Below are 27,942 nucleotides of genomic sequence, written 5' to 3'. Positions count from 1 at the left end.
TCGCTACTTTGAACCTTGAACCTCTGGAGCCTGCTGGCGCTGCCGCGGCCCAACCTCGCTGAAACCATCTTCGGAGCCTGCTGGCGCTGCCGCGGCCCAACCTCGCTGAAACCATCTTCGGATCCTGCTGGCGCTGTCGCGGCCCAAGCTCGCTGAAACCACCTTTCGAGCCTGCTGGCGCTGCCGCGGCCCAACCTCGCCCTTTTGTACCGCTTTGGCCGCCATAAGTGTGGCAGGGTATGCTCAGACGTGAGTCCCTTGCTCACTTTGCCACTGGATTCAAGCAAGCCGGGCTGAAGACGGCTGGAATGCCAGAAACCGGTCCTCCGAAGCTTGTTTCCGGACCATGGAAGGCATGGCTTGGCAGTTCGGGCTGGACTGTTCCCCTGAGGCACAGGGTCAGACTGATTTGCATATAGCCATGTCTGAACTGGGGTGGCAGAGTGGGGTAAAGAACGGTGATGGATCAAACCCAGATCTTTTGACTGGGTGTGAGTGTTTGATTGGTTCAGATGCTCCGCCCATCACCACCCCCTTTTGAAACCAGCTTCGGAGCCTGCTGGCGCTGCCGCGGCCCGACCTCGCGGAACCCCCCTAGCTCGAGGATTGGGAGCTGAGCGTAGGGTACCCCTGTGCCAGGCTGGTACCAAGACTGTCCCGCTACCCGGTTCCCCCAATTACCGAGACTCTAAGGATCCCTCGATCCGTTTGTACATATTGCCGAAAGAACCAAACGTTATTGCTGATAAAGATTCTAAGAAGTTACCCTCTTGTGTGGTGTCCCTTTGTAGTGGTGTGATTGCTCTGCTGTTACGATTCTAGGAGAGGAGCCTCGCCAAGGAGGCCTCTCGACGGCGCTCCGCTAAATTCCATAAGGGGAAGTGGGTCTCGGGGGGGGGGGGTCAGTCAGACATCTCCTGTCTCCCCGGGGATCGCCTTTTTAACATTGGTGGCAGGCGGTGCGATCCGAGCCGACGCAAATTGTACAGAGAGTGACTCACCCACTACTGACAGAAACACACCGCAACCATGACGACCAAAGAAACCAGACCGACCGCGGAGTTCCAGAAGGAACGGTTGGACGAATATAACCACAAAGAATTGAAACAATTCTGCAAAGACCTGGGCATCGCTACCACTGGACTAAGCACCAAGAAGGAGTTCAAGCAGGCCCTACAAACATGGGTGGAGGCAGGAGCAACGCCACCCCAGAGCGAAGACAACACCGTTCCGAACATGCACCTGGAGACCGACGCAACCCCAGCCCGGGAAAGACCTACAAACATAGAGACGGGCCTCTCCCACGAAGACGCCCGAGAGCGAGAAAGGAGCCTGCTCCACGAATTAGAGCTCGCCCGACTCTGTCTGGACGGAGAACTACAGCTGGCCGAGAAAAAGATAGCCCTTGAGCAACTACGGCTGCAAGGAGACCTAGAGGAGAAACGAAGGCAGAGAGACTTGGAGGAGAAGAAGCTCACGTTCGAGCACGAGCGTGGCTTAAAAGAACTTGAGATCAAGGCCCAGACGGGGGAGGCCAGCGCCTCCGGGAATCGGAGCCCACCTCCTCCTGCGGACACGATGGTCCACATCCCCAAAGATGTCGTCAAGGAATATTAAAAAAATGACGACATCCAGCAGTGGTTTAAGGCCTACGAGGTAGCCATGGCCTCTCATCGAATACCCCAGAAAGACTGGGGTGCCGGCTTGTGGGGGAAGTTCGTCAACGAAGGGAGAGACGCCTGCTTGAGCTCCCAGACGCAGAGATGACCTCTTATGAACACATGAAAGCCTCTCTCCTTACTCGCTATGGACTCACCCCCGAGATGTACCGGCAGCGATTCCGAGACTGTAAGAAACTCCCCGGTACTACATGGGTGGAGTACGTGAACTTCTATAGTAGAGCCCTAGAGGGATGGATGAAAGGCAGCCGGGTCACCACCTACGAGCAACTGTTCAACCTCATTGTATGGGAGCACTTCTCCAACAACTGTTTTATCGAACTCCGGCAGCATCTCCTCGACAGCAAACTGACCGAGTCACGTAAACTCGCCGTCGAGGCCGATCGATGGGTGAGCACCCGGGTCCCCCGGAGCCCGATGGGAGACTACGGCCGAGGTTCCCCGGGGAACCACCGCCCGCGAGGCGGTGGGGCCCAAACAGGAACCGCGACTCCCCCACGGGGCCGCCCCCGACCTCCACTTCACCATCCCTGGCCAGAAAAAGGGCCCCCCCAGCACGGCCGGGGCCCCGCCCGAACGTTACCTGCCACAGATGCCAGCGGCACGGTCATTATGCCAATGACCCCCTCTGCCCGATGAACCAACGACCCGGCACCACCGGCCCTCCAAGCCGCCAGATCGCCGCCGCCGCCCTGGGAGAAGAAAAGGGAGAAGAAGAGGACTATGACCCCGACCAGGCCGAGTGGGAGCCCGCCGCTATGTCCCTGGTATGTCTGGGTGAAAGAGACATGATCCCCCGGGCCCCGATCCCGGGCAACACTCAGAAGTACCGCCAGTGGGTCACCATTAATGGGCGCCAGGCCGAGGCCCTTCGCGACACCGGAGCCAGCGTGACGGTGGTCCGATGCCACTTGGTGACCCCTGACCAGATCCTGCCCAATGTGCTGTGCCCCGTACGGTCGGCGGACAATTCTGAAAGCCTGTGCCAGATGGCCCGTATCCCCTTCGAGTGGGGAGGGGTGTCGGGCATGCTGAAAGTGACCGTCCGGGACGATGCTCCCGTGGACTGCCTCCTCGGGAACGACCTAGAAAGTTCCCCCTGGGCCGGCGTCGAACGGAGAGAGCATCTGGGGATGCCAGGCCTTCCCGAGTGGGCCTGCGCGACCACCCGATCCATGGCCACCCGGGCCACCACCCCGACAGAAGCCGCCCCGACTGAAGACCCAGAGTGGCCCGCACCTCCGCCGCCCGCCGTATCCGAAGACAACGACCCAGAATCCGACCCACTGGGGCCCAACAGTGAAGAAATTGCTGAGCTTGGCAACCTCCCGGAACTAGCCCAATGGCGCCAAGAAGGTGGCCCCACATGAGAACAGTTCCGGCAAGAACAGAAAACCTGTCCCTCCCTCGAGGGAATCCGACAGCAAGCCGCCACTCAAGCCGCCGGAGACCCCTCGGGGTCCCACTGGGTCTCTTGGGACCACAATCACAATACAGTGAACAAAAAATTGCCGAACTGGGGGCCGGCCGGGTGCTGGTGGTCCCCCTCCGATTCGGAGACTTCCTCCTGAACCTGGCACACGACGTGCCCCTCGCCGGGCACCTGGGGCAGGACAAAACATACAGCCGCCTGGTGACCCATTTCTACTGGCCAAAAATGAAAAATGATGTGAACAATCACTGCCGGACTTGCCCCACCTGCCAAGCCAGCGGGAAGAGTGGAGGGAAGCACAAGGCCCCCCTCCAACCCTTTCCAGTCATCAGCACCCCCTTCGAGCGGGTAGGAATAGACATTGTGGGGCCTCTAGAGCCCCGCACCACCCAAGGACACCGATTTATTCTCGTCCTGGTGGACCATGCCACCCGCTATCCCGAAGCCATCCCACTCCGAACTGTGACGGCCCCCGTGGTGGGCCGGGCGCTGATGGGGATCTTCTCCCGAGTGGGCTTCCCCCGAGAAGTCGTCAGTGACTGGGGTACGAACTTCATCTCCCGATACATGAAATCCCTGTGGCACCAGTGCGGTGTCACGTATAAGTTCACGACCCCCTACCACCCCCAAGGGAATGGGTTGGTGGAACGTTTCAATAGAACTCTCAAAGGGATGATCATGGGCCTGGAGGAGCCCTTGCGTCGCCAATGGGACGTGCTGCTGCCCTGCCTCCTCTTCGCCTACCGGGAGGTCCCTCAGAAGTCCCTGGGATTCAGCCCCTTCGAACTATTGTACGGCCTCGTGGCGTGGTCCCGCTTCTCCCCGCATGGCGGGCCCTGGACAGCAACGACCCCTGGCCTCCTCGACGAACCTCCCTCTCCAACCCTCAACGAGAGCCGCCACTCCGGGCGACCCCCAGCTCTCCCCCTCAGGACCACGGCGACCCCATCTTTGCTGGTCTGGCCCCTAACCGGGCCCACCATCTCAGGCCCGACTCCATCTTCGGCCTTCCATGCCACGACCACGTGGCCTCGGCCCGATCTCGGCCGCGGCCCCAGCGAAGCCCCGACATCGAGGCACCAGGATCCGACCAGGGGGTAAAACGGCCACTCGACGAATCAAGGAGGAGGAGAGTTTCGATGGCCCTCCAGCCGTCCCCGGACGCCTGGTGTCGATCGCCCTCCGGACTCCCTGGGCGCTGGCTCCACCCCCCTGCTGGGTGTCTGGACACCTTCATCCCGGCCCCGCTGACCCCGAAGCGCGAGGGTCCGGACATCAAAGGACTCCAGACCTATATCTGGGGCAGGTCTGGAATGAGTCGGCAGTTGTATCCTGGAGTCGAGAGCCCTGCTGACGCTGTCGCGGCTGACCCTGAGAAGAACTCGCTACTTTGAACCCTGAACCTCTGGAGCCTGCTGGCTCTGCCGCGGCCAAACCTCGCTGAAACCATCCTCGGAGCCTGCTGGCGCTGCCGCGGCCCAACCTCGCTGAAACCATCTTCGGAGCCTGCTGGCGCTGTTGCGGCCCAACCTCGCTGAAACCATCTTTGGAGTCCTGCTGGCGCTGCCGCGGCCCAACCTCGCTGAAACCATCTTTGGAGCCTGCTGGCGCTGCCGGGGCCCAACCTCGCTGAAACCATCTTCGGAGCCTGCTGGCGCTGTCGCGGCCCGACCTCGCGGAACCCCCCAGCTCGAGGATTGAGAGCTGAGCGTAGGGTACCCCTGTGCCAGGCTGGTACCAAGACTGTCCCGCTACCCGGTTCCCCCAGTTACCGAGACTCTAAGGATCCCTCGATCCGTTTGTACATATTGCCGAAAGAACCAAACGTTATTGCTGATAAAGATTCTAAGAAGTTACCCTCTTGTGTGGTGTCCCTTTGTAATGGTGTGATTGCTCTGCTGTTACGATTCTAGGAGAGGAGCCTCGCCAAGGAGGCCTCTCGACGGCGCTCGGCCAAATTCCATAAGGGGAAGTGGGTCTCGGGGGGGGTCAGTCAGACATCTCCTGTCTCCCCGGGGATCGCCTTTCTAACAATACAGTTACAGTGGGACCAGTAAAAACAGAACAGAAGCCCCACGATTACACATCAGGGCGAGGTGGTAAACTGCGGAAGAGGCAATAGTTATGGATTCGACAGACACACTGTGGTAGATGCAAGCATGTCATTGGCCTAGGAATTTTAATGTAAGTTTGTGTGTTACGTCGTGCTCAGATGGAGGTGCCAGAAACGTCTCTTGATGCAACAGATTTGCAAATATTTCGATGTGAATTAGCATAAAGACCCGAGGAGGCTGAGTCAAAGACTTACACTGGATCTGAACAGTGCAGCTGGATAGTTGGAAAACTCTTTCCTGCTTTATTCCATGGTGAAGAAGCAAGGGGTGTTCAATTTCTGATCTCACAGAGATTTCGGGGGCTCCTGTAAATATAGGGGTTGTCAAGATGACTGAAGCGGTTTGTGGTTATTGGGACATATGATGTGTAAGAGGAGTCTGATGCTGCTGTGAGGTACCAGGAAGATATCAGCCACAAAGAATGAGAGGTGCAAAGTGAGGTGTCAGAGGGAAAGGAGAGAGGAGAGGTATCAGCAGCAAAGAAGGGGGGAGGAGCGGTGCAGGTGAGGTATTAGAGGCAAATGATGGAGGAGAGGTGCAGGTGAGGTGTCAGCAGCAAAGGAGGGAGGAGAGGTGCAGGTGAGGTGTCAGCCGCAAAGGAGGGTGGAGAGGTGCAGGTGAGGTGTCAGCAGCAAAGGAGGTAGGAGAGGTGCAGGTGAGGAGTCAGCAGCAAAGGAGGGAAGAGAGGTGCAGGTGAGGTGTCAGCAGCAAAGGAGGGAGGAGAGGTGCAGGTGGGGTGTCAGCAGCAAAGGAGGTAGGAGAGGTGCAGGTGAGGTGTCGGAGGCAAAGGAGGGAGCAGAGGTGCAGGTGGTGTCAGAGGCAAAGGAGGGAGCAGAGGTGCAGGTGAGGTGTCAGCATCAAAGGAGGGAGGAGAGGTGCAGGTGGTGTCAGAGGCAAAGGAGGTAGGAGAGGTGCAGGTGGTGTCAGAGGCAAAGGAGGTAGGAGAGGTGCAGGTGGTGTCAGAGGCAAAGGAGGGAGGAGAGGTGCAGGTGAGGAGTCAGCAGCAAAGGAGGGAGGAGAGGTGCAGGTGAGGTGTCAGCAGAAAAGGAGGGAGGAGAGGTGCAGGTGAGGTATCAGCAGCAAAGGAGGGAGGAGAGGTGCAGGTGAGGTGTCAGCAGCAAAGGAGGTAGGAGAGGTGCAGGTGAGGAGTCAGCAGCAAAGGAGGGAGGAGAGGTGCAGGTGAGGTGTCAGCAGCAAAGGAGGGAGGAGAGGTGCAGGTGGGGTGTCAGCAGCAAAGGAGGTAGGAGAGGTGCAGGTGGTGTCAGAGGCAAAGGAGGGAGGAGAGGTGCAGGTGAGGTGTCAGCAGCAAAAGAGGTAGGAGAGGTGCAGGTGAGGAGTCAGAGGCAAAGGAGGTAGGAGAGGTGCAGGTTGTGTCAGAGGCAAAGGAGGGAGCAGAGGTGCAGGTGAGGTGTCAGCAGCAAAAGAGGTAGGAGAGGTGCAGGTGAGGAGTCAGAGGCAAAGGAGGTAGGAGAGGTGCGGTGGTGTCAGAGGCAAAGGATGGAGCAGAGGTGCAGGTGAGGTGTCAGCAGCAAAAGAGGTAGGAGAGGTGCAGGTGAGGAGTCAGAGGCAACGGAGGTAGGAGAGGTGCAGTTTGTGTCAGAGCCAAAGGAGGGAGCAGAGGTGCAGGTGAGGTGTCAGCAGCAAAAGAGGTAGGAGAGGTGCAGGTGAGGAGTCAGAGGCAAAGGAGGTAGGAGAGGGGCAGGTGGTGTCAGAGGCAAAGGAGGGAGCACAGGTGCAGGTGAGGAGTCAGAGACAAAGGAGGTAGGAGAGGTGCAGGTGAGGAGTCAGAGGCAAAGGAGGGAGGAGAGGTGCAGGTGAGGAGTCAGCAGCAAAGGAGGGAGGAGAGGTGCAGGTGAGGTGTCAGCAGCAAAGGAGGGAGGAGAGGTGCAGGTGAGGTGTCAGCAGCAAAGGAGGGAGGAGAGGTGCATGTGGGGTGTCAGCAGCAAAGGAGGTAGGAGAGGTGCAGGTTAGGTGTCAGAGGCAAAGGAGGGAGCAGAGGTGCAGGTGGTGTCAGAGGCAAAGGAGGGAGCAGAGGTGCAGGTGAGGTGTCAGCATCAAAGGAGGGAGGAGAGGTGCAGGTGTTGTCAGAGGCAAATGAGGTAGGAGAGGTGCAGGTGGTGTCAGAGGCAACGGAGGTAGGAGAGGTGCAGGTTGTGTCAGAGGCAAAGGAGGGAGCAAAGGTGCAGGTGAGGTGTCAGCAGCAAAAGAGGTAGGAGAGGTGCAGGTGAGGAGTCAGAGGCAAAGGAGGTAGGAGAGGTGCAGGTGGTGTCAGAGGCAAAGGAGGGAGCAGAGGTGCAGGTGAGGAGTCAGAGGCAAAGGAGGTAGGAGAGGTGCAGGTGAGGAGTCAGAGGCAAAGGAGGTAGGAGAGGTGCAGGTGAGGTGTCAGCAGCAAAGGAGGTAGGAGAGGTGCAGGTGAGGAGTCAGAGGCAAAGGAGGTAGGGGAGGTGCAGGTGAGGAGTCAGAGGCAAAGGAGGTAGGAGAGGTGCAGGTGGTGTCAGAGGCAAAGGAGGTAGGAGAGGTGCAGGTGAGGTGTCAGCAGCAAAGGAGGAAGGAGAGGTGCAGGTGAGGTGTCAGCAGCAAAGGAGGTAGGAGAGGTGCAGGTGAGGAGTCAGAGGCAAAGGAGGTAGGAGAGGTGCGGTGGTGTCAGAGGCAAAGGATGGAGCAGAGGTGCAGGTGAGGTGTCAGCAGCAAAAGAGGTAGGAGAGGTGCAGGTGAGGAGTCAGAGGCAACGGAGGTAGGAGAGGTGCAGTTTGTGTCAGAGCCAAAGGAGGGAGCAGAGGTGCAGGTGAGGTGTCAGCAGCAAAAGAGGTAGGAGAGGTGCAGGTGAGGAGTCAGAGGCAAAGGAGGTAGGAGAGGTGCAGGTGGTGTCAGAGGCAAAGGAGGGAGCACAGGTGCAGGTGAGGAGTCAGAGGCAAAGGAGGTAGGAGAGGTGCAGGTGAGGAGTCAGAGGCAAAGGAGGGAGGAGAGGTGCAGGTGAGGAGTCAGCAGCAAAGGAGGGAGGAGAGGTGCAGGTGAGGTGTCAGCAGCAAAGGAGGGAGGAGAGGTGCAGGTGAGGTGTCAGCAGCAAAGGAGGGAGGAGAGGTGCAGGTGGGGTGTCAGCAGCAAAGGAGGTAGGAGAGGTGCAGGTTAGGTGTCAGAGGCAAAGGAGGGAGCAGAGGTGCAGGTGGTGTCAGAGGCAAAGGAGGGAGCAGAGGTGCAGGTGAGGTGTCAGCATCAAAGGAGGGAGGAGAGGTGCAGGTGTTGTCAGAGGCAAATGAGGTAGGAGAGGTGCAGGTGGTGTCAGAGGCAACGGAGGTAGGAGAGGTGCAGGTTATGTCAGAAGCAAAGGAGGGAGCAAAGGTGCAGGTGAGGTGTCAGCAGCAAAAGAGGTAGGAGAGGTGCAGGTGAGGAGTCAGAGGCAAAGGAGGTAGGAGAGGTGCAGGTGGTGTCAGAGGCAAAGGAGGGAGCAGAGGTGCAGGTGAGGAGTCAGAGGCAAAGGAGGTAGGAGAGGTGCAGGCGAGGAGTCAGAGGCAAAGGAGGTAGGAGAGGTGCAGGTGAGGTGTCAGCAGCAAAGGAGGTAGGAGAGGTGCAGGTGAGGAGTCAGAGGCAAAGGAGGTAGGGGAGGTGCAGGTGAGGAATCAGAGGCAAAGGAGGTAGGAGAGGTGCAGGTGGTGTCAGAGGCAAAGGAGGTAGGAGAGGTGCAGGTGAGGTGTCAGCAGCAAAGGAGGAAGGAGAGGTGCAGGTGAGGTGTCAGCAGCAAAGGAGGTAGGAGAGGTGCAGGTGAGGAGTCAGAGGCAAATGAGGTATGAGAGGTGCAGGTGAGGAGTCAGAGGCAAATGAGGTAGGAGAGGTGCAGGTGGTGTCAGAGGCAAAGGAGGGAGCAGAGGTGCAGGTGAGGAGTCAGAGGCAAAGGAGGTAGTAGAAGTGCAGGTGAGGTGTCAGCAGCAAAGGAGGTAGGAGAGGTGCAGGTGAGGAGTCAGAGGCAAAGGAGGTAGGAGAGGTGCAGGTGAGGAGTCAGGGGCAAAGGAGGTCGGAGAGGTGCAGGTGGTGTCAGAGGCAAAGGGGAACTGAGAGGTGCAGGTGTGGTGAGGTGTCAGAGGCAAAGGAGGGAGGAGAGGTGCAGGTGAGAGGTCAGCAGAAAGGAAGGAGGGAGGAGAGGAGCAGGTGAGGTGTCAGGGGCACAAGAGGGAGCAGAGGTGCAGGTGAGGAGTCAGAGGCAAAGGAGGAGGGATGAGGGGTACAGGTGAGGTGTCAGTGGAAGAGGAGCGAGGAGAGAGGAGGGAGGAGAGGTGCGGGGGAGGTGTCAGTGTTAGTATTTCCTTTGTTTCCACTGAGCACAGAATGTGTGATGATTCATTTTATTTTGAAATTTCAAATAGTCCCCTATGCATTCCAACAGAACCACTCCATTTGAGGCCAATAATATGCAGTGAGAGGGTAATTGTCCCCTGAAGCCCAGTGCATCCATATTTCTGAGAGTGAGTAATAAAATATCTATCTGGTGCACTACTAATGCTGTTAGCAGACAGACCGAAAAATAATTCACCTAACTTTGGTATTGAGCTATTAAAATAAAACCAAATGTTTAAAATGTGAAGAAAGCCACCAACAAGTCAAGCAAGTCTTTCTTCTGAAGGAGAGAACAGACGTTCAAACCCTCAGGTCACTAATTTGGTGAGTCTTCGAGGATGGTACAGTAGAAATTCCAGATATGGTGGCTGATGAGTTCTTTCACAGACCTCCACATGAGGGGCTCAAGTATGTCATTGTCATGTGAGCAGTAGCTCTTTTGCAAACACAGGCAGTTCTTGTGTCGTATGGCTTACTCAGTAAAACTGTGCATTTGTTGGACAACATAAACATCGAAACTGTGCAAGAGTGATTCTATGCACACCATCTGAATATGCTGGCCTTAGTCCTGCTAGCTCACAGTGCACCATCGGTACCCCAAACCTTACAAGGTGACAGATGGATTGTGAAGCCTAAGAATGTGACAACCCTGACCCCCCAAGGGAATTGTGTAAACAGATCTAGAAGCCTTTCATTTGGTAACTCATGCATACCCAAAGAGATACACAAGAAATGTACAACATGGTATTTCAATACTTATCAAAGCATTGTGATTCTAGTGAAAAATACGTTCACTACAATAATCAATACAAGGAAGCAGAACAGTGTAATCAGAATTAAAAAGATGGTGAATATAAACAATGCAACCATTGAGCTGCAACAGAGAATATATGCTTGGATATAAATACTGTTATATTTTGTGCTCCTGCCTTGTGCCACCTATCCTAGTGTACCTAGGGTGGATGAATCTCTCAGAATCCATATAGGGTGATCTAACGTCCCCATTACCAGTGAGTAAGTGTCATCAGGGAGCCCATCTTCAAGGAGAGCGGGGCTTCATCGCTTGCAGATGGTAAGCAGGAATAAGCTGGGCTGGAATTCCGACATGGGGCGACCTCAAAACACACAAGATGATGGACGGAATGTTGCACAATGGCAAAACATTCACCCCCAGTCACAGATCTGGGTTTAATCCATCGTTATTTTGCTCACCAAGCCACCCCAGTTCAGACATGCAAAACATTCACCCCCAGTCACAGATCTGGGTTTAATCCATCGTTATTTTGCTCACCAAGCCACCCCAGTTCAGACATGGCCATGGCATATGCAAATCAGTGTTGACCCTGTGCCTGATGGGAACAGTCCAGCCTGAACTGTCAAGCCATGTCTTCCCTGGACTGGAATCAAGCATCCTAGGACCGGTTTCTGGCTATCAGCCATCTTCAGCCAGGATAGCTTGACTCCAGTGGCTTAGTGAGCACGGGACCCACGTCTGGGCATACCCTTACCACATGGGGCGACCTCACAATGCCAGCGAAGTGCTCCTCTAACTAAACAAAGGAGTGATGTAGTTTATATAATAAACATCACCCATGTTGCCATGCTGAAGTCCCGGTCAAGCTGCCATTATTGATTCTAACCTGACAGAGCTGTCACCCAGCAAACACTAGTAAACAACATCATTTTACAGAGTGAACTTTAGGGTTCATACAGGTTGTTCAAGGCTCTGATACTATGCCTACAAAGATGTGTAAATGTAAGCAAAGTTATTTCATGAAACATTACCCATACAAGCATGCGAGCAAAAAATGTGTTGTGTCAACGTTCATGAAAAGATGTCAAGTTTCAACGTGAGCATGTAAAATGGTGGTGTTCCTAAATGTGACCATATGACACTTGCCTTTCATTCACTACATCGTGTTGGTGTCTCTTGTTCACTTTATGATAAACCAGCACTTTGCGTGGACACTTATTTTATATACTTGCCTGAACACCCTTGCCTAGTTGAGCATAGCACTTTAAGTCACTCGCCTCACATGACCTTTTGTCTCATGTGCGACATTGTGCTCCGCTGCTCTTGAAGACCTCAGATACCTGGACAGGCAAACAAGGTTTTTTCAGCTTCTCACATAAATCATTCCAACTAACTCACACAGGTATTCTTGAAACTGGATAAATGATTTCTAGATTTGAAGAAGAATGTGAAGTGCACATTCCTGGGAAAGTGCCGAGAGCAGCTTGTGACAAACCTGAAGGGACACTCATAGAGATACTGATGGAAGCTAAAGTAATTATGATCATTTCATCAAACTTCTCTTGACTTGTATAAGGGGATAGTGCTGCTTCCTTCATTTTGCAGATCTGGCCGTGGCCTCATCAGTAGTTCATCATGCCACATCTTGTCACATCCTGATTATTTTGCCCTTTTACTGCAGAGGATCCTTCATGAAGGACCACAATGCAACAGTGATCACATCCTGGCCAAGTTACGGGCATCCCTCACCTTCAAGTACCTTTCATGCAGTGTTCTGCATGACAAAGTCCCCTCCGATGTCCATGTGGCTTACCCTGGACTATGAATGCTCCTGGGACTCTCTGGCAAGGCTTTTAGAGAGGTCTTCCATGCTCCTAATATGACTGGTGGAACTGCGTAGACCAGTACTCCAGGATCACCTCTCAATGTCTGCCAATGTAAAGGGATTGGCCAGTTCCTTGAGTTGGGCATGAAAAGTGTCTATCAACTCTCCCAATGACTACTTTGACAGGGTATTGAGTTTCCTTTATCTTGTTTGCTCCACATTCTTTGTTCTAGAATGCAGTCTTATAGCCCACTGCTGAGGGCTAAACCGTTGTTAAAGGGCCCTAAACCCGTGTTATAGGCCCAAGCCACAGGTGAGGCCCTATAACGAGGGAGAGGGCCTTTAAAACCGGTATAGTCTGAGGCAGAAGGGCTATAAGGCTATTAGAACATTCCATCCACTGAGGGTAGAAGGTTCTAAAACAAAAAGGGAGAAAAATTAAGAGAAAAATTGGAATGTTGGAGCTACAGGCTTTTACAAGCCATTATAGGCCCGGATATACTCCATTGTCTTCAATGCAGCTCTCAACATTCCAATGTTCTAGTGTGTTGTGGTCTATTATAGCTAACATTCTTGAGCTGACAATTGCTGCTCGGCATCGAGAGCTGGTGTAAGGAGAATACACTTACCTTCTTCACAATCTCCTCATTCGCATATTCTTTTCCATGGTGGCGAGGTGCCACCAGAGGAATGCCGCTGATTCCAAGAGCAGCCTCCACAGTGTTCCTGTACCCTGCTGACTGCACCCGGATGGGTCTATAACCATCTTTTGCCTTTGATATACTTGAAAGACTAAGGTTTTTGCAGGGAATGCAGCTTACTGGTGAACCTGTAGGTGACTTGTAGCTACATTGCAAACAAGGGCCGAAAATTGCAACAATCACAAACTTAAAGATGAGATAATTCGAGATTAGTTAATTGAAAAAACAAATACAAAAAAGATTTAGGAGAGACTTTTATCCATGGAAGATCCTAATCTGGAGACTTCCCTGAGCTTGGTGAGGGCATCGGGTGGGCATAGATGTCAATGAGAGAGATGCCCACATTGCATAAAGAAACAGAGGTGAGAGAAATAGCAAATATTTATAAGAATAACAAAGATGAAGCCCAGTGGGGTGTAATTACTGATTGTGGTGAGAATGATTGTTTACACTGCAGAAGCATGCTACATATGGGTAATGCTAAACAGTGGCGTGCACAAGATCAGGCGTGTTTCGGATACAACAAAAAGCACTGTAGGGTGGATAAGAGCAACAAGGGGAACTTAAACTAAGTTATTTTAGGTATGGGAGGATGACACAAGAGAAAACAGCGATAACTATGTGTTAATGGTGTATGATACAATAGAAAACAGTAACAAAATAGTGAGAATGGTGGAAACTTGAGGACACCCCCTTTTTGCAATGTACAGAGTTAGAAATATGGCTCTGGGTCCCATTCACCCTTATTCTGGAGAGGGTGGTGCATATATGAAGTTGGAAGAGTCTATGGTCAACATTTTGACATTATGGGGCAAGAGAGTAGAGGTTTTTGGCAAATTTGACATCAAACTAAGGTTTGAAAACAATATCAGTCAAGGGGGGGGGGGTTATGCTGCAAAATGTGCATCACATGTGCTGGGAGGGGGTGAGCTCTTGTGATCCTAGATCCAAATCACCTCAAATAAGTTGTTTCAAGAGAGAGATTGCTTGAGGTTGGACTTAACACCATGAATGAGGAGGAGAGGAAAAAATGGGTGGGAGAGAAATTATAGACTCTGCTTCAAGAGCTCTGCCCAGGCATAGTCTAAATACTCAACTATCAAGAGGGAGGCTTTGGGATTGTGGTGGGAAAGTCAGTACTTTAAATATTGGACTTGGGATGGATCACAAGATCCTGATTGATTTGTTCAGCATCCATGGGGGAAGGAGACTGACTCTATGGACTGCCAATGGGCAGTATCATCTTCAGGAGTTTCACTATAAGATCAGGCATATGTGAGGCACAAAGAATTTAGCAGTAGACTGACTTCCTGGACTGCCAGAAGAACCTGGGAATGGTGAAGAAGGATAAGAACCATGTTAATATTGTATGTATTGTGAGTATGGCCAGCGTGGTGCTAAATGGAGCGTTGGGTGAAAGGGAATGGACAGATTGGGGAAGACGAGGTGGTGAGTGAGGGAGTTTGTGATGAAGAAATAGCCGCACTTGAAGAACTTAGTTGATGGGTTGGTCCTGCTTGAGCATGTAGCAGATGAATTAACCCTGGTCGATGAACTTTCGATACGTGGGAGTTTATTATTAGTAGTGTCTGATGGGAAGTAAAGCAAAGGGCTAAACCTTCTACATGAGGGTCTGAAAGGTACCTGTGCCCTGAAGAGCAGAGAGAAGGAAGGCATATGGTGACCAGGGGTATACAAGGCTGCTGAGTGTCATGAGAAGGAGGGTGTGTGTGTGTCCTAAGTAAAGAAACACAAATGTCTGAGCCATCCTGTAAAACAGCTATGTAAGCCCCATCAACACTGTAGAGTAATAATGAGTCGCGAGGTACGCCCACATTTCCACTGGTCTTCGTTGACTAAATATTCAAATGAACAGAGGTCAAGCTTGTCGAGAATGTGTGCACACATGTGATTGATTTCATACAAGAAGTTATCATCAGAGAAGGGTATTGTGATAAGTATTGTGATGAGAATGTGACAGATAATTGTACGCAACTGGTGTAACTGAGATAAGGTGTTATCTCGATTTTGCTTGTACCGTCAGGTGAACCGTTCCTTATACCATTCCGGACTGAACAGTCCAGTTCAAAGAGATAAGCCTGGGTTGAAGGATCAACTGCAACTAGCCTTGGTCAATGGTATTGATGAAGCAAGGCTTCGCATATTTTGCGGCTTGCCGAAGTCAAGAACCTCGTTTATGTGTAACAAAGTAATAAATGTAAGTCTTATTAACGTTTATATTTAGTTTAAATAAGGATTAAGACGCTTGCCTATATGTTTTACTGAAATAATTTACTCGTGTACTTTAAAATGGCCGCCGCTTGTATTTAGTTACTGCGCATGCGTTAGCCACACTCACGTGTCCTGACGCGTCTGCAGAAGTGGAGGGAAATTTATGCGCATGCGTAATACATAGCTTATACTGCTCGTGCAGTTCGCTCGTGTCATTGTTTTTATGTAGCTAACATTTAAACCGCATAAATATATTTCTTGATGATGAGTTAAAAGTACAAACCCTGTGATGTGTTTTCATGATGACATTATTATGTATTAATTTGTTTTCGCTTACTTTTCATGTACCGCGGGGAATGGGGGTCCAAACTGATTGGGAGCCATATTGACGGTCTCTTCTGCGCATGACCAGGGAGCATTGAAAGGTGGCCACTTTGGACAGTGGAACTCAGCCAGCTGGCAGCCACAGTCAAGATGCGCCTGGGAAAGCCACCTCTGCGCTACGAGAACGGCGAATGTTGCTCCTCATGTGTTACAATGTTAATTTTCACTCGTATTTCTGCACAGTTTCTCATGAGAACCCCAATCTCTCTAGGCGGTACCCAAATATGCTAATATAGGCTTGAAGTGTTGAATTGTGATTGGTGTGTTACCCAAATCCTACCTTAGGACCAATCGAAATTGAGGGATTCTGACACTTTGCAACATTGGGGGGTGGTACACTGTCCCAAAACTGTATATCTACCCTGGGTTCACCTAGGGAACCGTCCGACTTGTCTGGTTTAGCTGACCTGTCACTGACCCATCGTACTCAATAGGTGACTGAAGATACAGAGCGCTGCGGAGCACTCTGTCCGAATTTGACCATAGACTAAGGTTCTACTGAACCTTAAAGTGCTGGCGAAGCACTTAGCTGGGAATTCGCTGACCCAATCGGGGTCTTGATCGATAACTGCAGAGCGGGTGGAGCGCAGGCGTTGCTTCCAAACTGTGGGTTCCGGTCCTGTCCTGAGCGGTCCTGTCCTGAGGGTTTGCTGTCCTGTCTTGAGGTCCTGTCCTGATTCCTAATCTGAGGGTATCCTGTCCTATCCGGGGTGTCCACTCTGCACCTGCTGTCTTTTGAGGGGTATCCTTCCTTGAGGGTTTCCTGTCCTTAACTGACCCGTGGCCAGGGTTTGGTTATCACACCTTTCTAGGTAAATATTGCTCCGAACCTCTTAAATCTTGCACCTTCTGAATTTCTAACTTTTGCTTTAATAAAGTTCATCATTGCATATGTCATATTTTTCCATGTCTTTCCGCAACTACTGAAAGTCAAATTACGTATTTCCATAAGTTTGCTCCTATGTCTTCGCACTTGTTAGAAATTATATTTTGCATTGCAGTTTGTCATTTCCTGATTTGGTCTAGAACTTCATTGCCTAGATTGTTTAAAGGCCCCTTTACCTTAAGCGAAGCGTGTTATTCTTTATAGGCCCTCCTATAGTTACACATGCATAAACTGTCCATGCTTAAACATTTCTGAGATTATATAGTATTTTTCCATTTTGCATTCCATATTACATTTGAATGATTACCTTGACTTTATTTCTTTATAGCTATATAATTTACGTTATCTTGGTTATTGATTGCCTTATTTTACTGTACCTTATGCACGATACAAATGAACTTTAGATAAACATTTTAAAACTTTCAGTTGTCCGTGGTCATTTCAACAGTATTTTGAATGTTATTGGTTGGGTTTGTATTTTGCTGCCTTTCCTTTACAGCTAGCTCCCTGATTCATTGTGGTCATTAGGTACCCGCATCGGTGGATGGTAAGTCGGGTGCACTGAAAATAATAGTGGGGAACACACACACAAATTGGTAGAGCTCGTGAAGTCACCTGATCGATGTATATGGTGATTTGAAAGTATATGGGCCCTGAAGCCGGAAACGGCGAAAACTATTGGTCGGGTGGCCTCGCGCGCTCTATCAGTTTTACTGGTAGCCAGAGGATGGTTAGGGACTAGTTGAGAGTAAGGCAGGGATTAGTTGAACTAGTTGAGTCGGAAGCTGCTAGTATATTGATGTTGCTAGAAGAGCGGCTGTTCTAAGAGACCTGATCATTCTCTTGTGAATACGCTGTTTTGGAATTCATGAATTGCTGTATTGTTATTATTCTTGTTCTTATATTGTTATATGTACTAATCCATGCATTTGTAAACCGTATTGTTTCTTGTTGTCCGAACTCCCCGGGGAATTGAAAGGGCAAGTGGTGAATAGAATCCATTGTCCTGAGGTCACAGGCTCGAGGAAAGTTAGGTGCAGGTTAGGATAACCGGGAAGCACTAACCAGGGTTTTCTGAATACATATGTGAATAAATGACAGTAACGGGGTTCATCGGCAAAATTCCCATAGTGGCGTAACCTAGTAAGGGTCACATCGGAAGAGTAGCAGGTTCCTAGGAGCTAGCGTGAAAGCAGAGGGGTCCGCTGGGAAACCTTAAACTCGGAATATATCCCGGAAAGAAGTGGATGAGTTTAGGGGAATAACAGGGTCACCAATGCTAGAGTGAAGGGTAGGCGGAAGAGATCTACCCGCAGTGAGTGAAAAGTAAATGGAAGTAGTTTACTTGCAGTAAAATAATTCTTTCTCTGTCTAGACACTTGAGCACTGTGGCGAATGTGTATTTGTTGTAAAATAACCAAGCACTGAGCACTTTAAAAGAAAGAAAGTTTCCGTTACCTTGTGAAGGGAGGGAGTCAGTCGCGAAGCGCCTCTGACGTCACTCTGTGCCGCGCTGGGATTGGTAGAAGCAGCGGGCGGGTAGCGGAGCTGAGATTGTAAAGGAGGGGTGAGCGCCAGAGCGTGGGAACTGTCTCACGAAGGGGCCGCGCACCCATTGGCGGAGAATATTCAGAGTCGCGCACCCATTGGTCGCACGGATTTCCGAAGTGTGTTCTGATTGGAGGTAGTTTGTAAACAAAGTTTAGCGTAGAGGTCGTATGTGGCACTCGCAGACTACAGGAACTCGACCTGATCCAAGGCACCTAGGGTTTGAAAGGGATCAGTGGAAGACTAATAGATACGATATTATGTACGGAACCAAGAGAAAATTGTCCCTTATAAGTAAGGTGAAAAATTATTTCAAAACGGACAAACCGATTAAATCTAGGGAAGGCGTTCTTGTCCCACCACCTAATACTCCTGCCTCATTCATGATGTTTGACCGAGGGTACAATACCTGTGTGTGGTTGGAGAATTGGGTGAAGTACACAAAAGGTGATGGAGTATTGGCATTTCCATTAGATGGGACTTTCAATGGTAGGATCTTATTTAATTTAAGAACTCGGATGAATGAACTGCATCCCAGACCGAGACTAACGCAGTATGAGGCATTAGAGGAATGGGAGATTAAGGCTTTTGAAAGAGAAAGACCCCGAATGGACAAGGGTTTGACCAAGTGGTACCCCAGGCTGAAACAGGAGTCCAGGGATAAAAGGATGAAACAGTGGAGGCAGAGCATGATTGTTGAGGGTCTGTTTCCCATGATGCCGGCATGTCATAACCCTGCAGCGGGTGAGAAAAGTACCGAAAAGTGTAAACATTGGGGGGCCCCGGGGGAATCAGATGATGAATTGATAGATGACATCTGTACCAGGAGTCCGCCACCTTATAATGAGGGAACCCGCCCTTCCAGTGTAGGAGATGCTCCCCGACGCCACTTCCTAAAGGAAGAAGACAGGTCCCTAGGACTGGGAGGGGGTGGTCAAGGGTTACCCTATTTTGAGAAACCCGAACCGACGGAAACAAGGGATATATATCCCAAAGTGCCCGCAAGTCAGGAAGAAAAATACTCACGTACAAAAATGTTCCTTCCCAGACCACTGTATGAAAAGGAAGAGAAACCATTGAATTCAGGACTGCCTTTTGTTCAACCTCCATATGAGGAAGAACGCAGGTCCTTTAATACTGGAACTTTATTCCCGAAACCAAATTATGGTGGAGGACCAAGTGAAACGCATCCTACTGCCCCGAGTTTTACTCCTCCCTTGACCCCACAGATATTACATGACACGACTTTAAGAAGGATACTAGTGGAAAAGGAGCAAGAGGCTCTAGCTAGACAAAGGACAGAAATAATTCAGAAAATCTCCCAGCTAAATACCAGTCCTGAGGCATTGACTATTCCAGTAACTATTGGACCAGTGGTCCCGTTATACGGAAATGGTCAGGGAAATCCGATTACTCCCGTTATGACCCCAGTCATGGCACCCCCCGAGACAGGAACCGATAATCATAGATGATCAGTCCAGTGAGTGCGAGTCTGAAGTTGCGTTCTTGGACTTGCCAAACAAACCGACCGGAAAGGGAATGCAGCAGAGGCATAACCCTTTTAATGCGAAAGAGATTAAATTAGAATCAGCAACAGGCACTAGGAATGTCTCTCTGGTAACTCCAGATGAAATTGAGAGTTGGAGTCGCGAATTAGAGAAACAGACTCCGCAAACGAAACCTTTAGACCTCTACAAGCTGAGGGTAGAAATAGAAGAATTAATGGCAGGAAATGTGGGGTTGGATCGATTGAATACCTACTCTGAAGAAGAATTGTCGTTTATATGTAAAAGCTTTACAAGGAACACCAGAGTGCTCCACGAAAAACTGACCGAAACAGCAGTTAGTATGGGGGTAGATATCTCAAAATCCAAGCCCTTACAGAAACCGTACAGAGCAGACTTCTCAGACAAAGATATAGAGCACCTGAATGTGGCGGGGAAAAAGTTGCAGATTAAAGAATTAATGGGGGTACTGCAGAAATGGGGAGATGTGGAAAGATGGAGAAGCAGGTGGGCGAAAAAGAGGGAAGAGGCTCGCTCCCGACAAGTGACTCCTGAATTTGCTTTAAGGGAGGTAGAGAAACCTGAACAGTTATGCCCCATGCGCGAAGTTCCAGGAGGGAAATATGTGCATGTCCCCTGGTCTAGACAGGATATTGTGTCCTTTACGAACGATTTTCCAAAATTACGAGAGAAACCAGTAGACTGGTACAGGCAGGTGGAGAGGTTCGTGAAGGTACAGAAATGTCTGTGGAAAGACCTGGATGGGTTTTTCGACATTGTGGTTCCGGTAGATTTATGGACCCAGTGTAAAATAGCCATAGACTGGCCTACTGAAGAGTACCCAAGAAATAAGGAAACAGGGGAGCCATCAAAGGATGTCATGCGAAAATATGAGCAGGTAATTCAGCATTTGAAAGAAAAGGTGCCCGCAAAGGAAACTGATTGGACAAAAATAGATAGAACAACACAGGAAAGGGACGAGACAGTGCACTCCTTTTATGAGAGGTTATTGCAGGTATTTAAAACATACAGTGGTATTGATAACATCGATTTGAAGGACATGACGCATTTTATTTACAGGTTTGTAAATGGTTTAAGACCTGAAATTTGTCAGTGGATAAAAGATAATAAAATCTGCTGGCATACAAAGAAAATGGATGAGGTCCTGCGGTACGCTAAGTACTGCGAGGACGAGATGGCAGAAAAGAAAAAGGCCCTTAAGGAAAAGGTGATGTGGGCTCAGGTGAAGCTCGCAGAACAGCAGGAAAAACAATTGAGTAACATGGTTAAAAATGCTGAGAACAAAAGTCCTGGGGGAGGGGGTGGAGGAAAGCCCCGGCCAAAATTTAGCAGGGAAGAGGCTATGAAGAAATTTCCCTGCCATCAGTGCGGCGAAATTGGACACTGGCGTAACGAGTGTCCCCAATTAATAGATGATAATGCAAAAACTCCTGATTTAACTCCACAGACGCAGAAAGAAAGACCAAGAAAGACTCAACCCCAGGTAAAAACAGTTCAGGTGCCTCGAGCACCCAAGCAGGTATACAGGGGAAAACAGGCAGAGGGTGAGGAGATAGAAGTTTGGGAAAGCGGTGAGAACAGAAATACAGCAACTTCGCAGTATCTGCTAAATGATACCTTCCTTTGTAATGATCAGGACTGACGGGGCCTGAGAGGGGAGGACGAGGAGTGCGTACTTGGCGCTTCCTTGCCGGTAGACCAGTCTGGACCATACATTGAAGGAAAGGTTGACGGAAATGATGTCACCTTTCTGTTGGACACTGGCGCTACCCGTTCTACTGTAAGAACAGTGGACGTTCCAAACCTACCCCTCTCGGGAGAAAATATCCAAGTAGTGGGTGTATCTAATCAATTGATTAGTACTCCTGTTACCGAACCAATGGAGATTTCAATTGGAAATTTTAAACAAATGCATAGGTTTGTCGTCTGTGACACCAGTCCAGTGAATCTACTGGGTCGTGATTTGCTGTGCAAAATGAACTGTACCATCTTTTGCACACCAAAAGGTGTTGAAATACAGACCCCAGATGAAGATGGTATTTACAAACTATTGTTACTTAGACCTGACTCAGAAATTAAAAGATTGACCCTGCAGGACTTGCCCCAAGAACTCCAGGAAGCGGTAAAGCCAGAGGTGTGGGATTTCACTGGAAAAGATGTGGGACTAATGAAAGATGTGGACCCCATACAGATAGCCATCAAGGACAATGCAGTATATCCTAACACTAAGCCCTACCGAATGAATGCTGAAGTGAAAGCAGGTGTCACTCTGGAAATTCAAAAATTATTAGAAGGAGACATCATACAAGAAGTGATGAGCAGCCCATGCAACTCACCGATTATGGGCATCAAGAAGCCTAGTGGCAAGTATAGGGTAGTGCAAGACCTAAGAAAGGTAAACAAAATTGTAGTTCCTTGCTGCCCTATTGTCCCGAACCCAGCAGTGATATTGTATCAGATTCCTTGGGATGCTGAGTGGTTCACTGTGATTGATTTATGTCATGCATTCTTTTCGATACCCCTGCACCCCGACAGCAAATTTCTTTTCTCGTTTGCCTTCGAAGGTCACGTGTATTGCTGGAACCGGGTCCCTCAGGGGTATACAGAGAGCCCTTCTATCTTTAATCAGATCTTGAAAAAATGTCTGGAAACTTTGATCTTACCTGGGAATTCGGTCTTAGTACAGTACATAGACGACCTTCTACTGGCGTCTAAAAGTCATAGGGACTGTGTAGTTGACACCATTGCCCTCCTAAATCATCTATGTGAGAAAGGGCATAAAGTGGCCCCTGACAAACTACAGTTCTGTGCAAAGTCAGTGAAATATCTAGGACACCAGATTGAAAAGGGTGTCAGAAAAGTCACATCAGAAAGAGTGAGAATAATTCAAAAGATGCAGTTGCCCCGTACTCAAAAAGACGTCAGAATGTTCCTGGGTGTACTAGGCTACTGCAGGCAGTGGATTCTGGGGTTCGCAGCCTTAGCCCGGCCTTTGATAAAAATGACCACAAGAGGAATGCCAGACATTGTAGAATGGGATGATGAAAGCCTAATGGCTTTCACAAGACTGAAAAACTGTCTGTGTACAGCCCCTGCGCTGGGAATGCCTGATTATTCCAAAGAGTTTGCCCTATTCTGTGACACTCGTGATAATTGCGCATTGTCAGTCCTGACTCAAGAACATGGCACGACCAGAAGGCCTGTGGCCTATTTCTCTGCCACCCTGGACCCAGTAGCTGCTGGGTTACCAGGCTGTCTGAAAGCAGTAGCTGCTACCTGTGCAAGTTTAGAACAAAGTGAGTCCATTGTCATGGGACATCCTGTGACTGTGTATGTTTCACATGGAGTGGTAATTCTATTGACCAGAACTAAAACGCAGTATCTCACCCCTAGTCGACTGACTAAATACGAGAGGATTCTTGTGGGTGCAGCAAATGTAAGCATTGTTAGGTGCGGTATTCTGAACCCTGCCACTTTACTCCCCGACCCCTTGGAAATAGAAGGTGGGGATGATGATGAACATGATTGCATTGACCTGACAGAGTTCAGCACCAAACCACGCCCAGACATAAAAGAAACGCCATTGCCTGAGCATGATAAAGAACTATTTGTGGATGGTTCCTGTCTAAGACATGAACTAGGAGGCCTGAGTGCTGCTTATGCAGTAGTCTCTTTAACAAAGATTGAAGAAGCAGGTTACCTATATAACATCAAGTCTGCACAAGTAGCCGAATTAATTGCTATGATAAAAGCTTGCAAAATTGGGAAGAACCTACGCATAACAGTGTATACTGACAGTCAGTACTGTTATGGAGTTGTGCATGACTTTGGCCAATTGTGGCTACAGAGGGAATTCATGACTTCCTCAGGTACTCCCATTCGGAATGCAAAGGTTGTTCATGACCTTTTAGAGGCCATCCAGTTACCCAAGGAACTGGCAGTGGTAAAATGTGCTGCTCATAAGAAGAGCATGGACAAAGTATCACTGGGAAACGATTATGCTGATCGAGTGGCCCAATGGTGCGCCAGAGATCACTATATCGTAAATCCTAAACGAGGGGGAATCGGAGCCAGCTGCCAACTTCAGGTGTTTGAGGAAGTGCCTACTTGGGATGAAGTGAGAGAGTGGCAGGAGTCGGCTCCTTGGCAAGAAAGAGAGAAATGGAAGGAGGATGGGTGTAGACCGAGACGTGTGGATGGTGTGATTTTGGGCCCAACTGGTATGCCTGTGTTACCCCGACACTTGCTTGGCACAATGGCAAGATTAATACACGAAGGATCACACATTGGTAGGGATGCCATGATTCTGGTATTTCAACAGACTTGGTACAGTAAGAAATTCAGGAAGGTAGCAGAGTCCCTCTGCCAGAGGTGCCTGTCATGTCAACAGATGAACCCAGGCAAGAGGACAATGGTTGAACTGAGCAAAATTGGGAGATCAGGGGGTCCCTTTGTAAAGATACAGATTGATTTCATCACCATGCCCCGTTGTGAAGGGAAGCGATATGTCCTTGTCATTGTTTGCGTATTTTCAAAATGGGTAGAAGCTTACCCTACTCCCCAAAGTGACGCATTGACAGTAGCGAAGTGTTTACTAAAAGAACTGATACCTAGATTCGGGATACCATACATTATTGAATCAGATAAGGGTGGACATTTCCGGAATGAAATACTGGCTGAACTGTGTAAGGCCTTTGGAATAAGGCAAAAACTCCATTGTGCATACCACCCAGAGGCTTCTGGAATAGTGGAACAAGTAAATGGAACTATCAAAAACAGACTAGCAAAGCTGACAGATGCTACTGGCATGACCTGGGTGAAGGCCCTGCCCCTGGTCCTGATGGGACTGAGAAGTGTTCCTGACCGCAAGACAGGCCTAAGTCCCCATGAAATCATTATGGGAAGAGTGATGAGACAAGCATGGGTGCCAGGAAGCAAACTGTTGAGTATTACTGATGATTTGGTGCTTGAATACTGCAGAAGATTGGGTGACCAAGTGCGTTCTATCTCTCGCCAGATTGGAGACGACGGCATCCTCAATCCAACGACTCCTCTCCACAGCTTGGTTCCAGGAGACTGGGTCAAAATAAAGAAGCACACTCGATCAAACTGTCTGGCACCAAGGTGGGGAAAGAAACGCCAAGTAATCCTGGTAACAACAACTGCAGTGAAGGTCGCAGGTGTTCCCCAGTGGATCCACGCTGGACACACTCAGAAGGTATTACCGGACAAAGAATTTGCAGAAGAAGGGCAACCAGCAGAGGACTCTGCAGGAGCCAGACCAGAAGCAGCTGACAACGAGCAGCCCAGCACCAGTCAGGTTGCAGGAACAGCAGACGTTGGCCCAGGAGTAGTTGACTACGAACTGCCAAGAATCCAGCCTGCTGAAGAGGTCCAGGAAACTGAGCCAGGAGTAGCTGAAGATGAGCTGCCAAGCATATGGCCAGAAGAATGGATACCGATGATTGATCTGACCGAAGACCCTATCAGAACAAGAGAACGACTTTGTGAAGGTAGAGAGTGGACTAGTCAGGAAAAGCAAGGCACAGGCGAAGAACCTCAGCCGCTTGAGATTCACATCAAAACTGAGGAAGGAGAAGGTCAGACAGGGACAGAACAGGTGTTCGATACACCACCGCTAACACCTGATGTGGATAAGGGACAGCTTAGAAATAGAGTGATAGTTCGAGCAGAAGAAAATCAAGAGATCGAAGTGCTTGAACAGGATCAGATAGGGTTAGAAGAACGGGTTCAGGAAACAGAAACAGAAACAGAAACAGAGACAATCGAAAGCAAAAAACAAAATATTCCTGAACTAGGCCAGATTAGTAACCAGGCAGAAGAAATTGATGCTAGCCCTGGAACTAGTGAGATAAGGGAAGAAGAAGAAGAAAGTGAAGCAGAATTGCCACAAGCTAAAGAGAATAAGAGGATAAGAGAAGAAAGCGAAGTCCAAGTACCAACTAAGAGACTAAAGAAAAGAAACAACCTTGAGCCTAGGTTCGTAAAGAGATTGAGGCTAAGGATAAAGACAGTGGAAGAAAAACGTGCAGAAGCAAGGAGAAGTGCACGGATAGCAGAGCAAGAAGAAAACTCTTCCAAAAGAAGGAGTGAACGAATAAAGAGACAAAACAAAAAGTACAAGTCTCCTGAATGGACACTCGTTTTGGAAGAACTTGAAGATCTTGATATAACTGACGTAAGCGACGGAGAGCCCGTCCCTGAGTACTCTGCTGAAGAAGAAGACGAACCACCGTGAATTTGCACAAAGTAAGCTAGCTGTGTAAAGACACAAAGAGGGGTCGAGAAACTTCTTCTGAGCCAAAATGTCTGATTCAACTGTGAATGGTAGACCGAGTTGCAGTCGTTGCAAGACGTGCTGCAAGGTGTGTATATGTAGTATAGTAGTACTGATAGTAATTTGGATAGGACTAACAATCTTTATACCCTTCACTGTAAGTAAAGATACTAACATTGTCCCTACTGAAATTGTAAATACAGACAGTGAGGAGTTGACAACACAGAGTGTAGCAAGACATGAGAGAGCACTGAGACAAACAAAACGAGACTTAGAAGCATCAGATGAGGGAGGACTACATTATCATGGAATTAAGAACAGGACACACTTAAATGTTTTTGCAAACTTGTTAATACACTATGTAGAGACTATGGAAATTGAAGATTGCTATGTCTGCATGAAGCTACCTACTTCTGTGGCTGAAGGCGTGACATACCATCACTTGCCGCTGACATATGGAATCTCCTGTAGCATTTTAGCTAGTTTATTTTACAAAAGAGGACCGTTACAGTACTATTACTCTAATAATGACGTAATCTTTTCTGAACTTCCTATACGTGGGAATTTGAATCCTGTACATACCAAAAGCGACACCATAAGATATATGGGAGACTATTTCTTGACTATAGGTAACATTGACATAGCTGATGCACACAGAGATAACTTGACTTGTTCTTTGCGTGAACAGGAAAAGATGTTCCTGAACATGGCAGAGAAAAGAAGAATTAAAATACAAAAGAAGGCTAATGACGAAAGTCAGAAAAAGCCAAAGTGGGCAGAGAACATGGAAGGCACCTCAAATGGTGGAGCGGGACCTGCTCTGTTGCTGGATTTTGAAAAGAAAGGCAAGCTATGTCTTCACCGCGAGAAGACTAGCTATTATAATAATGTTTTCATTGGTTCCAGTGAATGCGAACATAATTACAAGGTAATTGGAGGTTGGGGTTTCAAAAATGGGTCAGAGCCTGTGTTTCCTGGAATTTATTATATTTGTGGGGACAAGGCTTATTTCAAATTGCCGGATCACTGGTATGGAAGCTGCTATTTTGGCATTATCTTCCCGAAAATATACCATGTGAATGGAAAAGCTGGAAGCAATGAAGATACTAATGGCTTAGTGCGTAGTAAAAGAGAAAGTATAGGTGAAATTATGGGTAGTATTTTCAGTGCACTGATACCTGGAGTGGGAGTGGTTCTGAACACTCACAGAATTTGCAAATTGTCTACTATAGTGGATGTGCTGTCTACTGAAACAGCTCATGGATTTCTGCTGGTCAATACCGAAATGGTTGCGATCAGATCAATGGTTTTACAGAATCGACTTGCTCTTGACACCTTATTAGCGAAAGAGGGCGGAGTCTGCCGGATGTTGAAGGCGCAACATTGTTGCACTTATATTCCGGATAAAAGTGTACAGATCAAAAGATATGTGAAAAACATTACTAATTTGACAAAGGAACTCAAACCACTCGAGGTTGATAGTGCCTGGAAGAGACTGGTAGATGGTCTCTCAAATGTAGGTCATTGGCTTGCTAGCGTAGGTAAAAGCTTATTGTTCAAGATACTGATGCCAATTGGTATTATTGGTCTTATCATATTTCTCATTTTTATCTGTTGTAAATGCCGTAAGCGCACCAAGAAGCACGAGGTAAATGCAAGAGGGTTGAAACGGAGTGTGGATGAGATTGAATTGGAGGAAGCGAATGATCAGATATACAAAAAGGTGAAGACTTCTCACCCTACTAGAACTGAGAGAGAAAAGTTAGAACGATTGCTGGAAGAGATAGAGCTATATAAAGTGTGAAAGAAAGTTGGCATCTGGTTCCATTTTTTGTGATGATAGTAAATATCATCAAAGAGGGGATTGATGAAGCAAGGCTTCGCATATTTTGCGGCTTGCCGAAGTCAAGAACCTCGTTTATGTGTAACAAAGTAATAAATGTAAGTCTCATTAACGTTTATATTTAGTTTAAGTAAGGATTAAGACGCTTGCCTATATGTTTTACTGAAATAATTTACTCGTGTACTTTAAAATGGCCGCCGCTTGAATTTAGTTACTGCGCATGCGTTAGCCACACTCACGTGTCCTGACGCGTCTGCAGAAGTGGAGGGAAATTTATGCGCATGCGTAATACATAGCTTATACTGCTCGTGCAGTTCGCTCGTGTCATTGTTTTTATGTAGCTAACATTTAAACCGCATAAATATATTTCTTGATGATGAGTTAAAAGTAC

This window comes from Lissotriton helveticus, chromosome 8 (assembly GCF_964261635.1).
Source record: "Lissotriton helveticus chromosome 8, aLisHel1.1, whole genome shotgun sequence".
In the NCBI taxonomy this organism is placed as follows: domain Eukaryota; kingdom Metazoa; phylum Chordata; class Amphibia; order Caudata; family Salamandridae; genus Lissotriton; species Lissotriton helveticus.
Note: the sequence above shows the minus strand (reverse complement) of the source record.